We start from the raw sequence: 17,687 nt of genomic DNA, 5'->3' as shown, positions 1-17,687 counted from the left end.
GTTTCCTGTGTTTCCAGAGAGCTGTTTTTGTGTCTCTGACTTCCATTAAGATCTTCTGGGATATAGAGAACTCCAGAGCTAGAGACTGGGAGATGATTCTGTCGGTGAAGTGTGTTCCTTGCCAACACAAGGACCTGCTTGATCTGATCCCTAGAACTCGGGAAAGAGGCTGGAGCAGAGGATGCAGAGATGACTTAGTGGTTATGAGCATGCACTGCTCTTGTAGAGGTTCTGAGCTCAGGTCCCTAGTACCTAGGTTAGATGGGTCACAATCCCTGTCATTCTAGCTCATGGTGTCTGGCGCCCTCTTCTGGCCTCTGTGAGCACTTGCACTCACAAGCTCATACCCACACAGAGACACATACACTTAATTAAAAATAAAACAAATTTTTCTTAGTTAGTTTGTTTAAAGCTAAATACAGCAAGGCACACTTACAATCCCAGGGCCGAGAAAGCACAGATAGCCAGGACCCTGGAGCTCACTGGTCAGCCAGCCTAGGCTGCTCAGTGAGCTCCAGGACAGCAAAGAAAGAAAATGGTGGGTGATGCCTGGGGACCAACACCCAAGGCTGTCTCCTAGACCCAAACACATATGCATGCCTGCACACAGAAAGAAAGAAAGAAAGAAAGAAAGAAAGAAAGAAAGAAAGAAAGAAAGAGAGAGAGAGAGAGGGAGGGAGGGAGGGAGGGAGGGAGGGAGGGAGGGAGGAAGGAAGGAAGGAAGGAAGGAAGAAAGAAAGAAAGAAAGAAAGAAAGAAAGAAAGAAAGAAAGAAAGAAAGAAAGAAAGAAAACTGCAAGGTCAGTTTGCTGATAAGGGAGCCCCATGGGTGCAGTTGTGCCCCCGGGGTTATGAGTCTAACTTGGTAAAACCCCTTCTCTTGAAAACAAAGCCTTCTCTGCGTTGGACCCACTTCCACCAGATGGTGGCTCCTCCAGTGTGCTTCCAGGTGAGTCGGGAAGCCTTTTACCTTCCTCGTGGTGAACTCCGATGATGATAGGCAGCCAGACTCATCTGGTTCTGCTTTCTTGAGTGACAGCCTCACAATGCTTGAGAGGTCAGTGGTGGAGGGGCTGCCAGGGGTCCCGAAGCAGAATGAGGAAGGGACGTGGTTCATACGCCAGGTCCATAGCTGGAAAGCCAGGTGTGTAAGGGGCTATGGCCAGTGACAGAGGGGGGCACTTTTATCCTGACCAGTTACAATGCCTGTGAAAAGGAAACTACGGAGGTGAGCAAATCCATGGAGCCTTGCACAGAGAGTGTGCAAGGAACTTCATTTCCTTCACTCAGTGGGAGCTATGCCAACCCAACAAAACTGCACTTCGGGAGTACAGGGTTGGAACTCAGGGCCTAGCTCTAGGCAGAGGCTCTACTACAGAGGTACACCCCAGCCCCAGAACACATGTGCATGTATGAATGTGTGTGTACTTACACAAACTTACATGTATATGTGTGTCTGTGTATGTCTGTGTGTCTGTGTTGTGTATCTGTGTGTGTCTTCTGTCTGTGTGTATCTGGGTGTGTGTGGTTTTTTTTTTTGTGTGTGCGTGTCTGTGTCTGTGCAGGACTCTGTTAAAGCCAGAGGTTAATGTCCATCTTCCTTTATCTCTCTACACATTGTTTTTTAAGACAGTGTCTCTCACTTAAACCCATAATTTGCTGTTTTGGATGGACTGGCTAGCCAGCAAGTCCTAATGACCCTCCTATCTGCTCTATCCCTAGAGCCTGGGGTACAGGTATGTGTTACCACACCTGACTTTTATGTGGGTGCTGGGATCCAAATTCAAGCCCTCATGTTTGTGCAGCAAGCACTTAACCCACTGAGCCGTCTCCCCAATCCCAGCCTCCTTTGTACCGACAAAGCAGACCAGTGAGTTGGTACCTTAAGGCTTACAATTAGTGATGGGACTGGAAACACTGAAAAAGTGGGCAGCCTTTGGTGTGGAGTGGATCCGCTGTCCTCTTCAGATTGGGAAACACTAATAAAGAAAAATTACACAGCGCTGAATGTTTAAACCACGTGCTCCCAGCTCTCACTAACGTTTCCTGCCAGGAAACCCCAGGGAATTGTCAGGTATAAATAAAATCCAGGGGCGCTGAAGCTAAAGAGAAAGTTATTGAGGAGGTGGGATGCTGTAAGAACTGCTTCTGTGGCAGCCAGGAATGCTGGGCTGACAGACGGAGCTACCCCTGAAAGAATAATTTCCTATGGAAATAACAAGTAAAAGGTGTCCGAAAAAGAGAAGGTGACGTTTTCCCTCTGCAAGTCACAGCTTTGGGGGTATGTTGCATAAATGCTGGTTAAAAGAACCTGCTGCCTCACTTCACGCTGACATTTGAAGCAGACAGCCTGCAGTAAACCAGTAAACCTCCCCATTACCTGTGCATTTCAGAGATCACACACTCCAAGGCACCTCCGCTGAATTCATGGCCAACCGAGAATTTAGATAATTGCATTATTTTTATTCCAAAGGGGAGCCGGCTGACTAATTGGCACGGGTTGGTGCTGACTTTTGAGTGTGTGTGTGTGTGGGGGGGGGGGGGGGAGTGTTTACCCTACATAGAGTTTGAGCACTGTTTAAGGCCAGATCCTGCAAACCCAACAACTTTCCTGGAGGGGAAATCCTACAGAAGCAGCTCCTATGGTCTTTCTGAAGCTTCCTGAAGGGCAGTTAATGGCCAATGGCTGGTGCAGTGCTCAGGTGGAGAGGGCTTCTTACAAACACTAAGGAGCATTGTTAGGTGGATGTGGACTTGAGAACGCCGTAGTGAAAGCCGTTACTTGCATATTAACTGAAACCTAATAAACAAAGAACAACAGTCATTATGGCAGCAGTGTCCCAATTAACTTTTGCCACATGACAAACCACACCAACATTTTGTGGCTCAAAACAACCATCACTTTATTACAGCCCCTGGTTTTGTGAGTCGTGAACTCAGGCTAGGCTTGTATGTTTATCGTTGCCATAACAAAGCACCCGAGGCCAGATAACATAGAAAGCAAAGAGGCTTGTTTAACTCGCAGTTCTGCAGGCTGAAGGTCCACCATTGGGTGGTCCCATCAGTTCAAGTCCCACTGGCTGCCTATCATGGGATGGCATCCCAGCAAGTGCAACAGAACTGATTATATAGCAAGACAATAAAGCCCAGGGGACTGGAAGGGGCTGGTACTGTTCTTTGATAGAAGCCTTGTCTTGAAAAGTAACCAGGGTCCCAAAAGAACTATGTAAGGTAAGGGCAACTTTGTAACAATGGCTGGTGGCAGGGGCCATGACCTTGTTTGGAAGTGGCACACAGTAGCAAGTTACTAGTGTATCCCCACTAATGGCAGAATGACTTTGAAACCCTGCAGTAGTTTTCCATTGTCTTAAGATGAGGCCATGATTCTCTGCAACAGAGGGGGCAAATGTATTTCCCAAGGTCCAGGGCCTGAGAAAGCTGACCAAGGTTAGCACCGACCTTCCCAAAGACCCCTATTCTGCAGAAGCTCTTCCCCCAGGGGCCACTCACCTTACCCCTCCCTCAAGCCTTCAGCTCTGCTACTGCTGTACCTGTGGGGGCCTCTGCTTCATGGGCCCTTTCTTTAGGAAGACATCTCATGTAGGTCTGGCCAGCCTGTGACATGGGCTCTGGATCCTTGGAGCCACGGCTCACGCTGAAAGTTCCGTGTCCTGCTTGAGAGGGAGAGGCTATGTTAGCAGCACCCAGGATACGGCTTGCACACAGATCTGTCAGTGTAAGAACACGTGACTAATGAGTCCAAGACATGATCCAGCAGCTTAGCTCCGTTGTCAGAACTGAGTAGCTGGAAAACTAACCTGTCACGTGAGCGCTCTTGCAGACAGGCACTTTGGCTCCTCCATTTCTAAGGGAGCTCTGATTTTAAGTGTTGGCCAAGCCTGGAGGAAACATTTTCCTACCCTCTTGAGATAAGTCTTGAGAGGGTATCAGCGGCTCCTTTGCTAGCCGTTGGGCTCGCCGAGAAGGCATGACCTAATTTGGGTTCAAAGGGCATAAAAGGAATGTCCTGGGGCCTCTAGGAAATACAGCCTCTCCCTAATAAAACACAGACATCGGATGATCAACATGCCCTTATTTATTTACTTGCAATTTCAAAACGAACAACAACAAACCAAAACTGGAAAAAAAAAATCCTCATAGAGTTGGATGAAAGGGATGCTCGCCCACACAACGTGCAGCCAATCCTCTCTTTGGTGCCTGCAGCTGCGGCAGCGGCTCCTGACCACGAGGTGACGGTTTAAGAGGGAGACTCTAAAGGTAAAGAATGCCTGAGGAGAACAGAGCCCTCAGTGACGCCACTGAGCCGCACGCTCTGCAATTCTCCCCTTCTGATATGTTGTTACGGGACCCAAAACTAGCGGACCCTCTCTCTGGGTCAGGATGAGTGAAGGAAATCTTGGGTAACGTCAGACAAAATAAGTAGCGGGATGGAGCCGGAGAGGTATCCCAGTGGTTAGCGCATGTGCTACACTTAGGGGCTCCAGATTTAGTTCTCAGCCCCCACATGGCAGCCCCCCCACTGCCTGTAACACCAGCTCCAGGGAATCCAACACCGTCTCCTGATCTCCAAGGGTGCTGTACTCATGGTGCCTATACAGACATGCGAGCCAACACTCACACATCAAGTCAGTAAATCTAAGATCTTTAAAGTGACGGAAGAGCAGTTACACATGAACAGTGCAGGGGTGACTCCGTGTTCTGCACACAGAGAGGCCAACAATGGGACCCTGGGATCCGGTCCGAGGCTGGGAACAGCGAGACCATCTTGCTGCCATAGGCGCTACGGCACACCATCTGTCCAAACACTGTCAAACAGAGATATCCTGTCTTGAAAAAAAAGACCAAGTGCAATTAAACCGCAAGTCCTACCTGCTGGGGCAGGCAGGGCCATTATTTGAGAGTTCCCACTAAGTAAATACGCTTTCTCTTTTCACTCCTGCGGCCTTGTGTGTGTGCTGCGCATGGCAAGTGGAGGCAGGTGCGCTATTCCGTCTCTGTCCGTCCTTTTTTCACGCCCCAATAGAGGCATGTGTGGTTTGGCTCCGTTCAGAAATCCTCCACCCTTCTCCGTAAGCTTAGAAACAAAAGTGCTCCCCTTTACCCGTCTCTCATCAGCCTTTCATGCCTGGCTTTCCTGTGCTGAGGATTGACTGAGGGCTGGGGTTTTCAAAGGGAGGCCTCCTGCAGACTGGCTCCCCTGAATGCACCAGAGCTCCTGGCTGCCTTTGCAGTCCCAGCGGTGGGTGACAGGAACCTTTTGGCTCCTGGCCAAGTGAGAAGCCTTCTCTGGTTCTTCATTTCCCTTGGGTGGTATTAGCAGTGGCCAGGCACTGAAGAGGGGTGGGAGACAGCAAATCACACTCAAACTAGACACACAGTTGTCCTTGGCATAGGGAGTACCAGGGTGGGGTTCAGTCCTGTTGGCACTGCCATTTGGGACTGGGGAATGTTTTCCTGTGTGTGGGGAGCTGACCTGTAAGAATATCTGTGACCATCTTTGGACCGCAGTCGGTAAATCAGAAGCGGCATTTGTGGATAGCCTGGAGTGGCATTTCATTTGTATTTTAATAAATAAGGCCTGCCTGAAGATCAGAAAAGTAAAACAGCCCCACTGGCCAGCCTTAAACACCAGGCAGCCATGACACACACTTCAATCCCAGTAGCCATACTAGCTTGCCATAGAAACCAAGCGGTAGTGGGTGCATGCCCTTAATCCCAGAACTAGAGAGAATTATAAAATGGGTGGAGACAGCTCTTAGTCTCATTCTGAGGTTTCAGATTGTCATTTTCAGACTGAGGATAAGGTAAGAAAAGCTGGCTGCTTTGCTTTTCTGGTTTTCAAGTTGAACCCCAATATTTGTCCCTGAGCTTTTATTAACCGTGCTTCAACACCCACCCCAGCACTTGTGAAATCAGCAAATCCCCATGTGCTGCCAAATGCTGCCTGGGCTGAGATCACTCCTGGTTACGAGCCTTGTGTTTGGGGGCAAGTCATGACATAAGACAGTATGACATCTGTCCAAGTTCACTGGCTCCACCAGAGTGGAGAGCAGAGAGGCTGCCATTAGGGAGAGAGATAGCCAGGGTGTTTGCTCGGTAAAATGTGGGTGAATGTGGCAAAAGGCAGAGAGAGGGAAAGTTTGGGAACCCTCTTCCATGCGCACCGACCTGAGTGCTTTGTCCACATCTGATTTTCAAGGCATCCTTTCAAGGGACTGTCCCCAGGACTGTGTGGTAAAGGAGTCAGACACGAATGGTTGGGCCCTATTCTGTGGAAGCTTCTTGTAGCACAAGCTTTGGGGGTTGTGGGCACTTCAAACCCCATGAGGGGTCATGTGGCCGGTCTGGAAGAAGAATACAGACTATCAGGGCTCCAAAGGGGAAGGCTAGCGGACAAGTGGCAGGTCTGTAATACCAGCACACAGGAAGCAGAGGCAGAAACATCCCTACAAGTTCAAGGCCCACAGAGAGGTCCAGGCTAGCTAGGGCTACACAGAGAGTTCCAGGCTAGCCAGGGCTACACAGAGAGTTCCAGGCTAGCCAGGGCTACACAGTCAGACCCTTCCTTAAGAAAGGAGAGTAAACAGGTGGAAGGAGGTGAAGCCTAGTGGGGTAAATGGTGTCTAACTTATCAGTCATCTAGTGCACATGGGTCCTCTATGGTGTAAGATGACTTCTGTTGGAGATCCAAGCCAAAGAAGGACGCAGAATCCAGGGGGAGAAGGGGAAGTGTAAACACAGCCTAGTGATGGAAGAGGCAGGGGAGAGGTGGACCTTGGGGAGCCCCTGGATGAGTGCAGCTGAGCTCTGGGTGGAAGAGCAGGAGCTGACGGAGGGCATCCAGAAGGCTGGCAAAGCAGAGGTGAGACGCAGAGCGAGGTCCCTCTGTCCTCCTCAAAACGAGTGGCCTAGTGGACAGAGCAGGGCATCCAACTGGGGAAGAATAGAAGAAACGAGAGGTCAAGTCAGGCTCCAGGGTCAAGGAAGAAACTGTGGCCCAGTATCCGGTTTCTAGTTTCAGCACAGGATCAAGAGTTTTATGAATCCCACTCCCAAGAGGTCCAGGCCCCAGCTCAGTTCCCACCAGTCGCTGTCCCTCCCCTCCCCCACCCTCCAGCTCCCCCTCATCCTTCTACAGCACTCCCAAACTCCCTGTGTGTTAACAGCAGTAAACAAAACACCCCTCCACAAAGACCACGTGGAGGGAGGACCTGCACGCTTCTGGGCATCGCACCCCATTTATCCCAGGTAAGCCAGGCCACTTGAGAAGTGCACACAGCACGGAGTGGGGAGTCAAGCAATTAACAAGAGAGATGATTGATGCAGATAACCAGTTGGGAGTCACAGGTCAAAAGGCCCTCTGTTTCCTGAGCGCAGGCATTTGCGCTAGATCCATCCGCAGGGACACAGGCTCTAACGATCCGGGTGGAGGCATGGGGGTGCAGAAGTGGATGAAGGCGATAATAGGACTCTGGGGACCCAAAGTTGGGGTCTGCAGCCTGGAGGGCTGGGAGACGAGCTTGAAGGCAGCCCTTGTCCAGATTCCATATGGCAAAGTATTTGGAAGGTGTCGCCGCTGTTCCTCTGGGTGTGTAGGTTATGGGAGCCAGGGCAGTGCCTTCTCTGGTCCCTGGGGGTGCTTGAGCTAGCATAGGCACAACCATAGAAATGTGGTTTCTGCTGGAGGTGCAGTCTGACACCTGCTCAGCATCATCACCAGGAACCGGCTGTCTCCTTCACAGCTGTGCAGGTAGAGTTTCCTGTCTGGGGATGGAATCCATGTTCACCTAGAACATGCGGTCTTGGTTGTGTTTACTGTGGATGGTTATACTAATTACTTCTCTGTTGTGGAAAAAAAAAAGCCACCATGACCAAAGCAGCTGACCAAAGAAAAAAATTCCTTTTGACATACATTTCCGGAGAGTCAGAGTTCAAGATGGCAGAGGGAGCCTAGCAGTGGAGGCAGGAGACTGAGAGCCACATCTTGAACTGAAAGCATAAAGCAGACAGACAGACAGACAGACAGACAGACAGACAACAGACAGAGGAGAGAGGAGAGAGAACACCTAACAGGAAATGTCAGGGGGCTTTGAAACTCACCCCAGTGACATACTTCTTGCAGCAAGGCCACACCTCCTAAACTTCAAACAGTGCCACTAACTGAAGATCAAGTATTTAAATGCCTGAAACTGTGAGCGACATTTCTCATTGAAGCCATCACAGATACCTCCCAAGAGCAAAAGGTTTTCTTATAATCTTCCTTCAAAGAATAGTTTTAGGTCCACATGAAGATGATACAGGCAGGGATGTGAAAGCTGGCTCCATGGTGCCTTGGAGCTTTTGTCTTTGCAGACTCAGCCAGTTCCCAAGAACATAGCCTGTGCTACATCACAGGTGAGGACCATCACAGGACCATGCCTCACCAAGACGGGGGAGCATCCTCAGAGGAGGGCTGGAAGGGAGGAGGTGAAAGGAGATAAGACAGTTTTTCATCTCTAAGTCAGCACTGGCTGGTTTTGTGTGTCAGCTTAACACAAGCTAGAGTCAACGGAGAAGAAGGAGCATCCGCTGAGGAAATCCTCCTTGAGACCCAGCCGTGAGGCATTTTCTTTCTTTTCTTTTTTTTTTTTTTATTGAGAATAAGAAAAAAAAAGTTTCCGCCTCCTCCCAGCCTCCCTTTTCCCTCCCCCTCCCCCACTCTTCTCCCCCTCCCCCCACTCCTCTCCCCCTCCCTCTCCTATTCAAAGAGCAGTCATGGTTCCCTGCCCTGTGGAAAGTCCAAGGACCTCCCCCCTCCCTCCATGTCTAGGAAGGTGAACATCCAAACTGGCTAGGCTCCCACCAAGGCAGAACATGAAGTAGGATCAAAACCCCTTGCCATTGACCTTGGCTTCTCATCAGTCCTCATTGTTCGCCATGATCAGAGAGTCCGGTTTTATCCCATGCTGTTTCAGTCACAGTCCAGCTGGCTTTGGTGAGCTCCCAATAGATCAGCCCCACTGTCTCAGTGGGTGGGTGCACCCCCCGTGGTCCTGACATCCTTGCTCGTGTTCTCCCTCCATCTGCTTCTCATTGGGACCTTGGGAGCTCAGTCCAGTGCTCCAGTGTGGGTCTCTGTCTCTATCTCCATCCATCACCAGATGAAGGTTCTATGGTGATATGAAAGATATTCGTCGGAAATACTATAGGATAGGGTCAGTTCAGGTTCCCTATCCTCAGCTTCCCAAGGGACTAACTGGGGACATCGCCTTGGGCTCCTGGGAGCCACTCTAGGTTCCAGTCTCTTGCCAACACTAAGGTGGCTCTTTTAACTAAGATATGTGCTCCCCTATCCAACCTTCCTTTATCCCAATCTTCCTGTTTCCTCAAGTTCCCCCAATCCTCCCCTTCTTACTTTTCCGTGAGGCATTTTCTTAATTAGTGATCAATTGGGGAGGGCCCAGCACATGGTGGATGATGCCAACCCTGGGCTGGTGTCCTGGGTTCTATAAGAAAGCAGGCTGAGCAAGCAACAAGAAACAGGCCAGTAAGCAGCTCCCCTTCATGACCTCAGCATCAGCTCCTGCCTCCAGGTTCCTGCCCTGTGTGAGTTCCTGTTCTGACTTCCTTCAGTGATAACAGCAATGAGGAAGTGTCAGCCAAATAAACCCTTTCCTCCCCAAATTGCTTTTTGGTCATGGCATGTCATTGCAGCAATATAAACACCAAGTAAGACAAAGTCCTACCGACCAAAATCCAAATTTCCAGGAAACAGATGAACTGGCTGGGGCCCTTCCTACTCCCATGCTCAGCAGCTGAGGCCACAGGCAAAGGTGGAGAGATGCACTCCAGGGACTGTCGACAGAGGAAGAGGATGGAGCACCCCAGACAGCTGGTGCAGCCGTGTTTCCCGGGGCTAGCATGGCCCAGGAGTGGAGGCAGAGAACACAGGCCAGCTGCAGGGCGTCAGCAGGGTGGCCAGGGAGGATGAGGGGCAGGAGGTGTTGGAGGGCCATGTGGGATTTTGTTTCTTCACCCAAGGGCTCCACCCCACAGAGGCTGATGTCATTGTTTACGGCTGTCGCTTATGGTAACAAGCCACCCTACCAAGGCACTAACACATTAGCTCAAGAATCATCACAGCTCCATGAGGAAGGTGATCTTTACCCACAAGCAAACCGACTCTAGACGCTTCACACTCTTTCCCTGAATCAGCATAACCAGGATGAGGCAGAGCTGGGACTCCAGCCCCGACCGAGGTCCTCACGTTGCCCACACGCCATTGCTGATGCCTTTGGTGGTTTCTTCTCATTTTCCGACATGGGTCATTGATGTCATGCGCACACACAATTCTTCAGTGGATACCAGAGTTTCTGCAAACCTCACCACACTCTTCTAGGTAGCTTTGGGCAGGCGTGCGTGACCACCACCTGCGGGGGGCACCACTCCCCACCCAGATACTCTGCATGCTGGTGAGGGTGATCCAGACTGGAGTCTTGTCACAGCGACGGAGGAAGGTCCAGGGCATGGCCAGGTAACCCAACTGGGCAGAATTGGTGCCATGCAAGGGGTGCAACAAACACCTCCCTCCCCTTCTCTCTCCTTCCCTCTCCTCTTCTTCTCTCCCTCTCCTCCCCTCCCCCCTTTTCTCTCCTTTCTCATTCTTTCTCTTTTCCTCCCTCACTTCTCATGGTAGACATTGACCCCACCACGGTGACCCAACCCCACCGCCATAGTGACCCCCTATGAGCTCTTTTATAACAAATCTCTCTCCCTCCCTCTCCCCGCTCCAAGGGAACAGCAAGGGTCCTGGTTCAGCCCACGAGATGTGCACCAAGTCACAGAACATAACTGGAAAGAGGATGTCCGTCCATTTATGTGCACAATACATGAAATGTGATAAAAACACGAAAGGAGACGAACATGACACTAGGAGCGTGAATTACTCACACTTGTGAGTCCATCGCCGTGAGACATCGACTCTCTTAGGTTCCAGTTGCCCAATGAGGAAATAAAATATAATAAAATATTAAATAAATATATAACATAATAAATAAAATATTGCACAGGACACATCTATGGTACCTGTGATTTGCCATTCACCTGAAGTTGGCCCTGAGAGTCCTGTGTTTTCTCAGACTACCGGTGGCAACACAAATCCCTGGGAACATGGTGGATGGATATAAGTGTGTTAGTCAGCCTCGTGTGGCTTCAACAAAATATCTGAGTGCTATTAACTTATGGAGTGCAGAAGGCCATTTAGCTCCTAGCTTCCTCGCAACCCTGGCTGACCTTGAACTTGCTTTGTAGCTAAAAATGGCCTTGAATTAATCCTCCTGCCTCCACCCTCCCAAGTGCTGGGATTATAGGCGCGCACTACCACAGCCAGTTTTAGTCAGCCTTGGGGACTGAACTTGGTTTCATGCACGCTACACAGGTACCTGATCCTCTAAACCATATTCTAGCCCCAAGTGCTTCACCAATTCTGCACAAAGGAGCCGGAGCATCTAGGAAAGGTTGGACTACATGAAGAGTATGTAGCCTATGGGTCCCCCCCGTACCCCCTGCACCTCAGCTCCACACACTAATGTCCCGACTCTGCCACGGTTTCCAGGGATGGAATGGGGCAGATGCGTCACAGCCATTTGTAGGACCAGAGCCTGGCAATGAGGACAGCTGGAAGACTGGTGGACCTGACTTGGGAATGTGTCTCCTCCTTCGAAGGTGGGAGGGACAGAGGGCATCCCTGCTGAGGCTGAGATGGGGAGAGAGAAGATTTTGGAACCACAAGTCTCATTCTTAGCTAAAGGTGTGTTCTTATTTGTACAGAGCTTACCTAAACGAGCTTTCACTAGAACTCATGTTTAATGTCTTGGGGCGGGGGGGATCAACGACACACAGTCACGAAATGTTCTTTCCAGTATCAGAAGGGAATAAACTGGCCTGGCAGCTGCTGTCTGCTTAGTCACCAGGGTGGCACGCTCAGCTAATGAGATCCAGTGGGGTGGAGGGCTCAGGAGGAGGGTTCTTTCCATGAGCAGACACGAAGTTACATTTTGAGGTGGGAAGGGCAGGGGTGGGAAGCTAACCAATAGTCTCCGCAGCTGAGCTATTTGCTAATCAACACACAGTACAGGACAATCTCAACCTCAGTTTCCCTGAGGTGTGAGAACCTGTCTTAGGATTTCTACTTCTGTGAAGGGTCACCAGGATCACAGCAGCTTCCCCCAAAGATGACTTACTTCTCCTTTGTGATCTTCATGGTCAGCTCTTTGGGTTCATAATACAGACACAGTAGCTGATGCTTCCAACCTGAATGCACCCTTTCTTGCTTGCTCATGAGCTTCAAGATCTGTTCTGCACGTCCACAAGGACACTCTGTAACAGATTCCCCAAGCTGGCTTTAGACATGCTCCCTTGGCCATCAGCTTCTTGATGAGCTGTTTGTGTTCGTAGGATAGATGCAGTGATGGATTTCCCCCAAAGATGAGTTCCTTCTCCTTTGATTGTGTGCTCTTCATGGTCGGCTCTTTGGGTTCCTAATATAGACACAGTAGTGGATATATTAAGCTGATTTTACATTCTCCCTTGGTCATGAGTTTTGTGATCAACTCTCTCAATTCGTAACATTGTCATAGGAGATGAATATCCTCAAGCTGATTTCCACGCTCTTCCTTGGTTATGAGACTCATGTTCATATGACAGATGCTGTAATAGACGCCGTCATCACTGGTCGCTGGGTTCACAGATCATAGAGAGCATAGATGCTCTCTGAGTGATGTTCACGTTCTGGTCACCGAGTCCACAGTCACCCTACATGTCAGGAACACAGAGACCAATACAGGCCAACTCCAGAACAATGGGTGGATCCTGCCTGGCCCTGACCTCCGAGGTTGTCTGTGCTTTTAGGGTCACAGCTACAACAGATCAGGGACCCCATGGAAGAGGAGGTGCAAAGATTGTAAGGACCAATGAGAATGGAGGACACCAAGGGAACAAGGCCTTCTGGACACCGCAGGACGGATGCAGAACTCATAGAGACGGTGGCAGCGAGCACGGGGCCTGCACAGGTCTAAGCCAGACGGGGTCCCAGCGCTGAGAGGGGAGGTGGACACCAGCCCCCATCTCTAACCCAGAAGCTATCTCCAATCGATAGACTCTCTCAAAGGAAAAACTGTTCCTCTCCAATGGAATCTCAGTGGATATATAAACCACCCCTAGGAGCAGGCTCCATGCTCAGATGGCCAACACAAAATGAACTCAATGGCATTTTTGGAAGATCTTGTGACACACAATGCTTTGTCTGTTTTTTTTTTTTTATTCTACAGACATTTTGGTTATATATTGTGGTTTCTGATTTTAGTTTTTATGAATTTTCTATATGTGTGAATGTATGTGTCTCAATATCTGTATTTGTTTCTGATGATTTTTCTTAGGCTCTTTTTTTTTTTTACCCATTCTGCTTGGTTTGTTTTTATTTTTCCTCCTCCTCAGTTTAGATGCCTGTTTTCACTGTAATGAGAGAATGAAATAATCGGTGGGGATTTGGGCGGGTGTATAAATGGGGAGGTTATGGGACGTGTTGGGGATAGGGAACCATAATGCAAATATATTGTATGAAAAAGTATAATTTTAATAAAAAGCATTTCCTCTATCACTAAAAAAAGGAAGAAAACATTTAATTGAGGGGCTCACTTATAGTTCAGAGATTCAGTCCATTATCATCATGGCGGGAAGCATGGTGGCGTACAGACAGACATGGTGCTGGAGAAGTAGCTGAGAGTCCTACATCTTACAGGTAACAGGAAGTTTACTGAGATACTGGGAGGTGTCCTGAGCATAGGAAACCATAAAGTCTGTCCCCACAACAAGGCCACACCCATTCCAACAAAGCCTCACCTCCTAATAGTGCCAGTCCCTATGAGATTATGGGGGGCAATTACATTCAGACTACCATATCCACTACCTGGCCCCCATAAGCTAGTAACAATATCATAATGCAAAATGCATTTAATCCAATTTCAAAAGTCCCCATAGTCTATCACAGTCTCAACAATGTTTTAAAAGTCCAAAGTTCAACGTCGCTTCTGAGTTTCATGCAATCTCTTAACTGCAATAAAATCAAAATAAATAATAAAAAAAAAAGAGCACAATCTTCCAACATATAATGGCGCAGGATATATATTACCATTCCAAACACAGGGAAGGGAGCATAGTGAGGAAATGCTGGACCAAAGCAAGACCAAAAGCCAGCTGGGCAAACTCCACCCTCTGCATCTCTACACCTGATACTAGAACATTCTTCAGATCTCCAGTTTCTTTCAGCTTTGTTGACTGCAGCACACTTCTCTTTCTTGGGCTGGTTCCACTCCCTGTTAGCAGCTCTCCTCAGCAGGGATCCCACAGCTCTGGTATCTCCAACATCTTGGGGTCTCCAAGATAATCTAGGCTTCAACTCCACAGCTTCATAAAATGATGTCTCTACTAGGCCTCCATTTGGGGATGTCCCTGACACATGCCTGGCCTCAGCGACTTCGGTGTGGAGGAAAATTCCACAACCCGTTTCTTCTGTCCTAAAGCAGAATCACATGGCCGAAGCTGCCGAGTGCTGCTGCTTGCTGTGGCTGGGATACGGCCCCCTCGTTCAATCACATCATCATCAGTTTCTGTCCTTTACTGCCAAAGCTGTGTGTCTGTCTCTTTGTCTGTGTGTCTATCTGTGTCCATGTATATGATGTGGGATTCTCCTCTGTGTGCTGTGATTACCATTAATGAATAAATAAACTATTCTGGGCCCATAACAGAGCTATAGGGGAACAGAGCTAGGTGGGGGAAACTAAACTGAATGCTGGAAAAAAGAAGGGCAAAGTCAGAGAGAAGCCATGTAGCTCCACTGGATATAGACACTGGAACTTTAGCCAGTAAGCCACAGTTACATGGCAATACATGGATTAATAGAAATTGATGTGGGAGGTCCTTCTGTCTTTTATTGTTGCTTTTATTGGTTAGTGAATTAAGAAACTGCCTTGGCCTGTTGATAGGGCAGAACTTAGGTAGCAGGGAAAACTAAACTGAATGCTGGGAGAAAGAAGGATGGAGTCAGAGAGAAGCCATGGAGCCACTACCAGAGTCAGACATGCAAAACTTTAGCCCATAAGCTAAAGCCATGTGGTGATACACAAATTATTAGAAATGGGTTAAATTAATATGTAAGAGTCAGTCAATAAGAAGCTAGAGCTAATGGGCCAAGCAGTGATTTAATTAATACAGTTTCTGTGTGATTATCTTGGAGCAATCAGGTAGTAGTACCACGTATGCTCTAGTAATGGTGCAGTTTAAGTTTTAAGAAGCTCTTAGCATTTTAAAAAGCACTCCTAGACAGCAAAGAATTACAAATATACAATAAAGACAAATCCAGATGGAAAAGACCTCTAAATGGGTCACAGTGTTGGATAAATGTATGTAGGCTTTGGAGAGAGACAAAAAAGGGTACAGAGAGTTATAAAAAGAAGTAAATGTTTTTTTTAAAAAGTAAAACAAAGTCTTTAAAGAAACAGAGTACAGACAGTCATAGATTAAAGGAGTAAAGATAATAAAATAAATGTTAAACTTGTAGAAAAGTAATAGAGTAAAAACAAGCCATGTAAAGATGGAAAATTCAGAGAGTCTGGATTATGTATACTATTGTGTTATCTTTGAATTTTTGACTGCAGAGAGACATTTGGTCCTAGGGACTGCTAAGCTAAGCTAACATATATATTTCAAAGGTATCTTAAATTCAAATTTTGAGTCTAAGGATATGTTGTTTTGGAAAAGAGGTTCTTCTTTTGTTTCCACAGAGAATGAGAATCTGTGGATTGCTTCCAGACTAATGTTGTTTGATGGACCAAGACCCCCTGAAAGGTTTCCTTGAACATCCATCAAAAATTACTTAACCCAATAAACAGCAGGAAGAGGTTTGGACAGAACCACACCCATATTCCCAAGTATTGTCAATAAATGTTTCTTTACATTTAAAGGGGGATATGCTATAGAGATTTGCATGGGTATGGATTTTGGTTTATTGATACAAGTTTCAGGTCAATTTTGTTATACTGTGTATATATATTTCTGTCTTGATTAAGGTATTGTGTTTGTGCAGCTCATTTAAAAATATAATGTAATAGATAGTCATCTGTAATAGTCAAGCCTGTATCTCAGATGAGTATGCATTCTTCAAACCTTTCAAAGACTACAGAATATGGCATTTAAATGTTTTAAGAATTTAGGGGGCTGGAGAGATGGCTCAGCAGTTAAGAGCATTGCCTGCTCTTCCAAAGGTCCTGAGTTCAATTCCCAGCAACCACATGGTGGCTCACAACCATCTGTAATGAGATCTGGTGCCCTTGTCTGGCCTTCAGGCATAAACACACACAAATAGAATATTGTATACATAATAAATAAATAAATATAAAAAAGAATTTAGGACTTTTCATGACAGTAAAACAATTTGCTCCTGGCAGCACCAATTTCTTCAAGAGGATGAGGGGCACTGAAGAGGCTCCTTATGGAGTTGGTTAGCTAGCCTTTTGGGCAAGAAACTGCCCTTGCCTGGACTGCTTGATGAACTGGACATGCAGGACCCACAGAGAAATGACTGCTGAACTTGCCTAAAAGTGAGATGATCCTTCAGGGTTCCTGCTTTATGAAAGAGTCTGCTAGACATTCTGCAGGATACAGAAGAAAGTGACTGACAAACTGTCAATATAGATGAAACTGTCTTTGAAATTTCCTGCTTTGTGGAAAAGTCTGCTGGATACTATGGGCTTGTAGGCTAAATATGGATGTCCCAAAAATACAGAAGAACTTTGGGTGACTGTCCAGACAGCAAGAAGTCTCTGTCAATTCTAGAGTTCTAGAAGTTGCTTACAATGCACTTCTTGTTAACTTAGGTAATATTATCTCCTTCTGGGGTATTTGATGAAGTTGAAGAATTATAGTTAAAGTTTTCCTCAGTTTTGTTAAAAGATAAAGTAGATATAAATATTTTAACTATAATTCTTATTATATATAATTGTATTATGTTAAAGTTAAAACCTTCCTTTTTATTTAAACAGAAAAGGGGAAATGATGTGGGAGGTCCTTCTGTCTATGCGTTGCTTTTATTGATTAATGAATAAAGGAACTGCTTTGGGCCTATCGCAGAGCTATAGGGGAACAGAGCTAGGTGGGGAAAACTAAACAGAATGGTGGGAGGAAGAAGGCAGAGTCAGGGAGAAGCCATGGAGCCCCCAGATATAGGTGTGCTGAAACTTTGCTGGTAGGCCACAACCTTGTGGTGATGCACAGATTACTAGAAATGGGTTAAATTAAGATGTAAGAGTTAGACAATAAGAAGTTAGAGCTAATGGGCCAAGCAGAGTTTTAATTAATATAGTTTCTGTGTGATTATTTTGGGTCTAAACCAGCTGGGCAGCCAGGAACCTAACAAACAGCCCTCCTCCTACAACAGATGAGCCAAGCAGTAATTTAATTAGTACAATTTCTTTGTGATTATTTGGGGGCTAAGCAGCCAGGAACCAACAAGCGGTCTGCTGCTACATGTATATGTCTCTTTGTGTGTCTGTCTATCTGTCTGTGTCCATGTATATGTTTCTGTGTGTGTGTATCTGTCTGTGTCTGTATATATGTCTCTTTGTCTATGTCTCT

The 17,687-nt window shown here is 47.3% G+C and overlaps 1 long non-coding RNA gene across 1 annotated transcript in view; it reads right to left on the bottom strand.

The window, feature by feature from the left end:
- Positions 1-773: 773 nt before the first annotated feature.
- Positions 774-17,687, bottom strand: part of LOC126513644 (uncharacterized) — a 36,106-nt gene continuing 19,192 nt past the window's right edge. The window contains exons 2-3 of the long non-coding RNA XR_007595403.1: positions 3,551-3,670; positions 774-2,799 (exon numbers count right to left, since the gene is read on the bottom strand). This is a non-coding gene — a long non-coding RNA (uncharacterized lncRNA). The remainder of the gene's footprint in view (positions 2,800-3,550; positions 3,671-17,687) is intronic.

The sequence above is a fragment of the Alexandromys fortis genome, unplaced genomic scaffold, assembly GCF_014885135.2.
Source record: "Alexandromys fortis isolate MF-2015 unplaced genomic scaffold, M_Fortis_MF-2015_v1.1 scaffold_128, whole genome shotgun sequence".
Classification (NCBI taxonomy): Eukaryota; Metazoa; Chordata; class Mammalia; order Rodentia; family Cricetidae; genus Alexandromys; species Alexandromys fortis.
The sequence above is the reverse complement of the archived record's forward strand: the minus strand, read 5'-3'. Positions and strand labels throughout refer to the sequence as shown.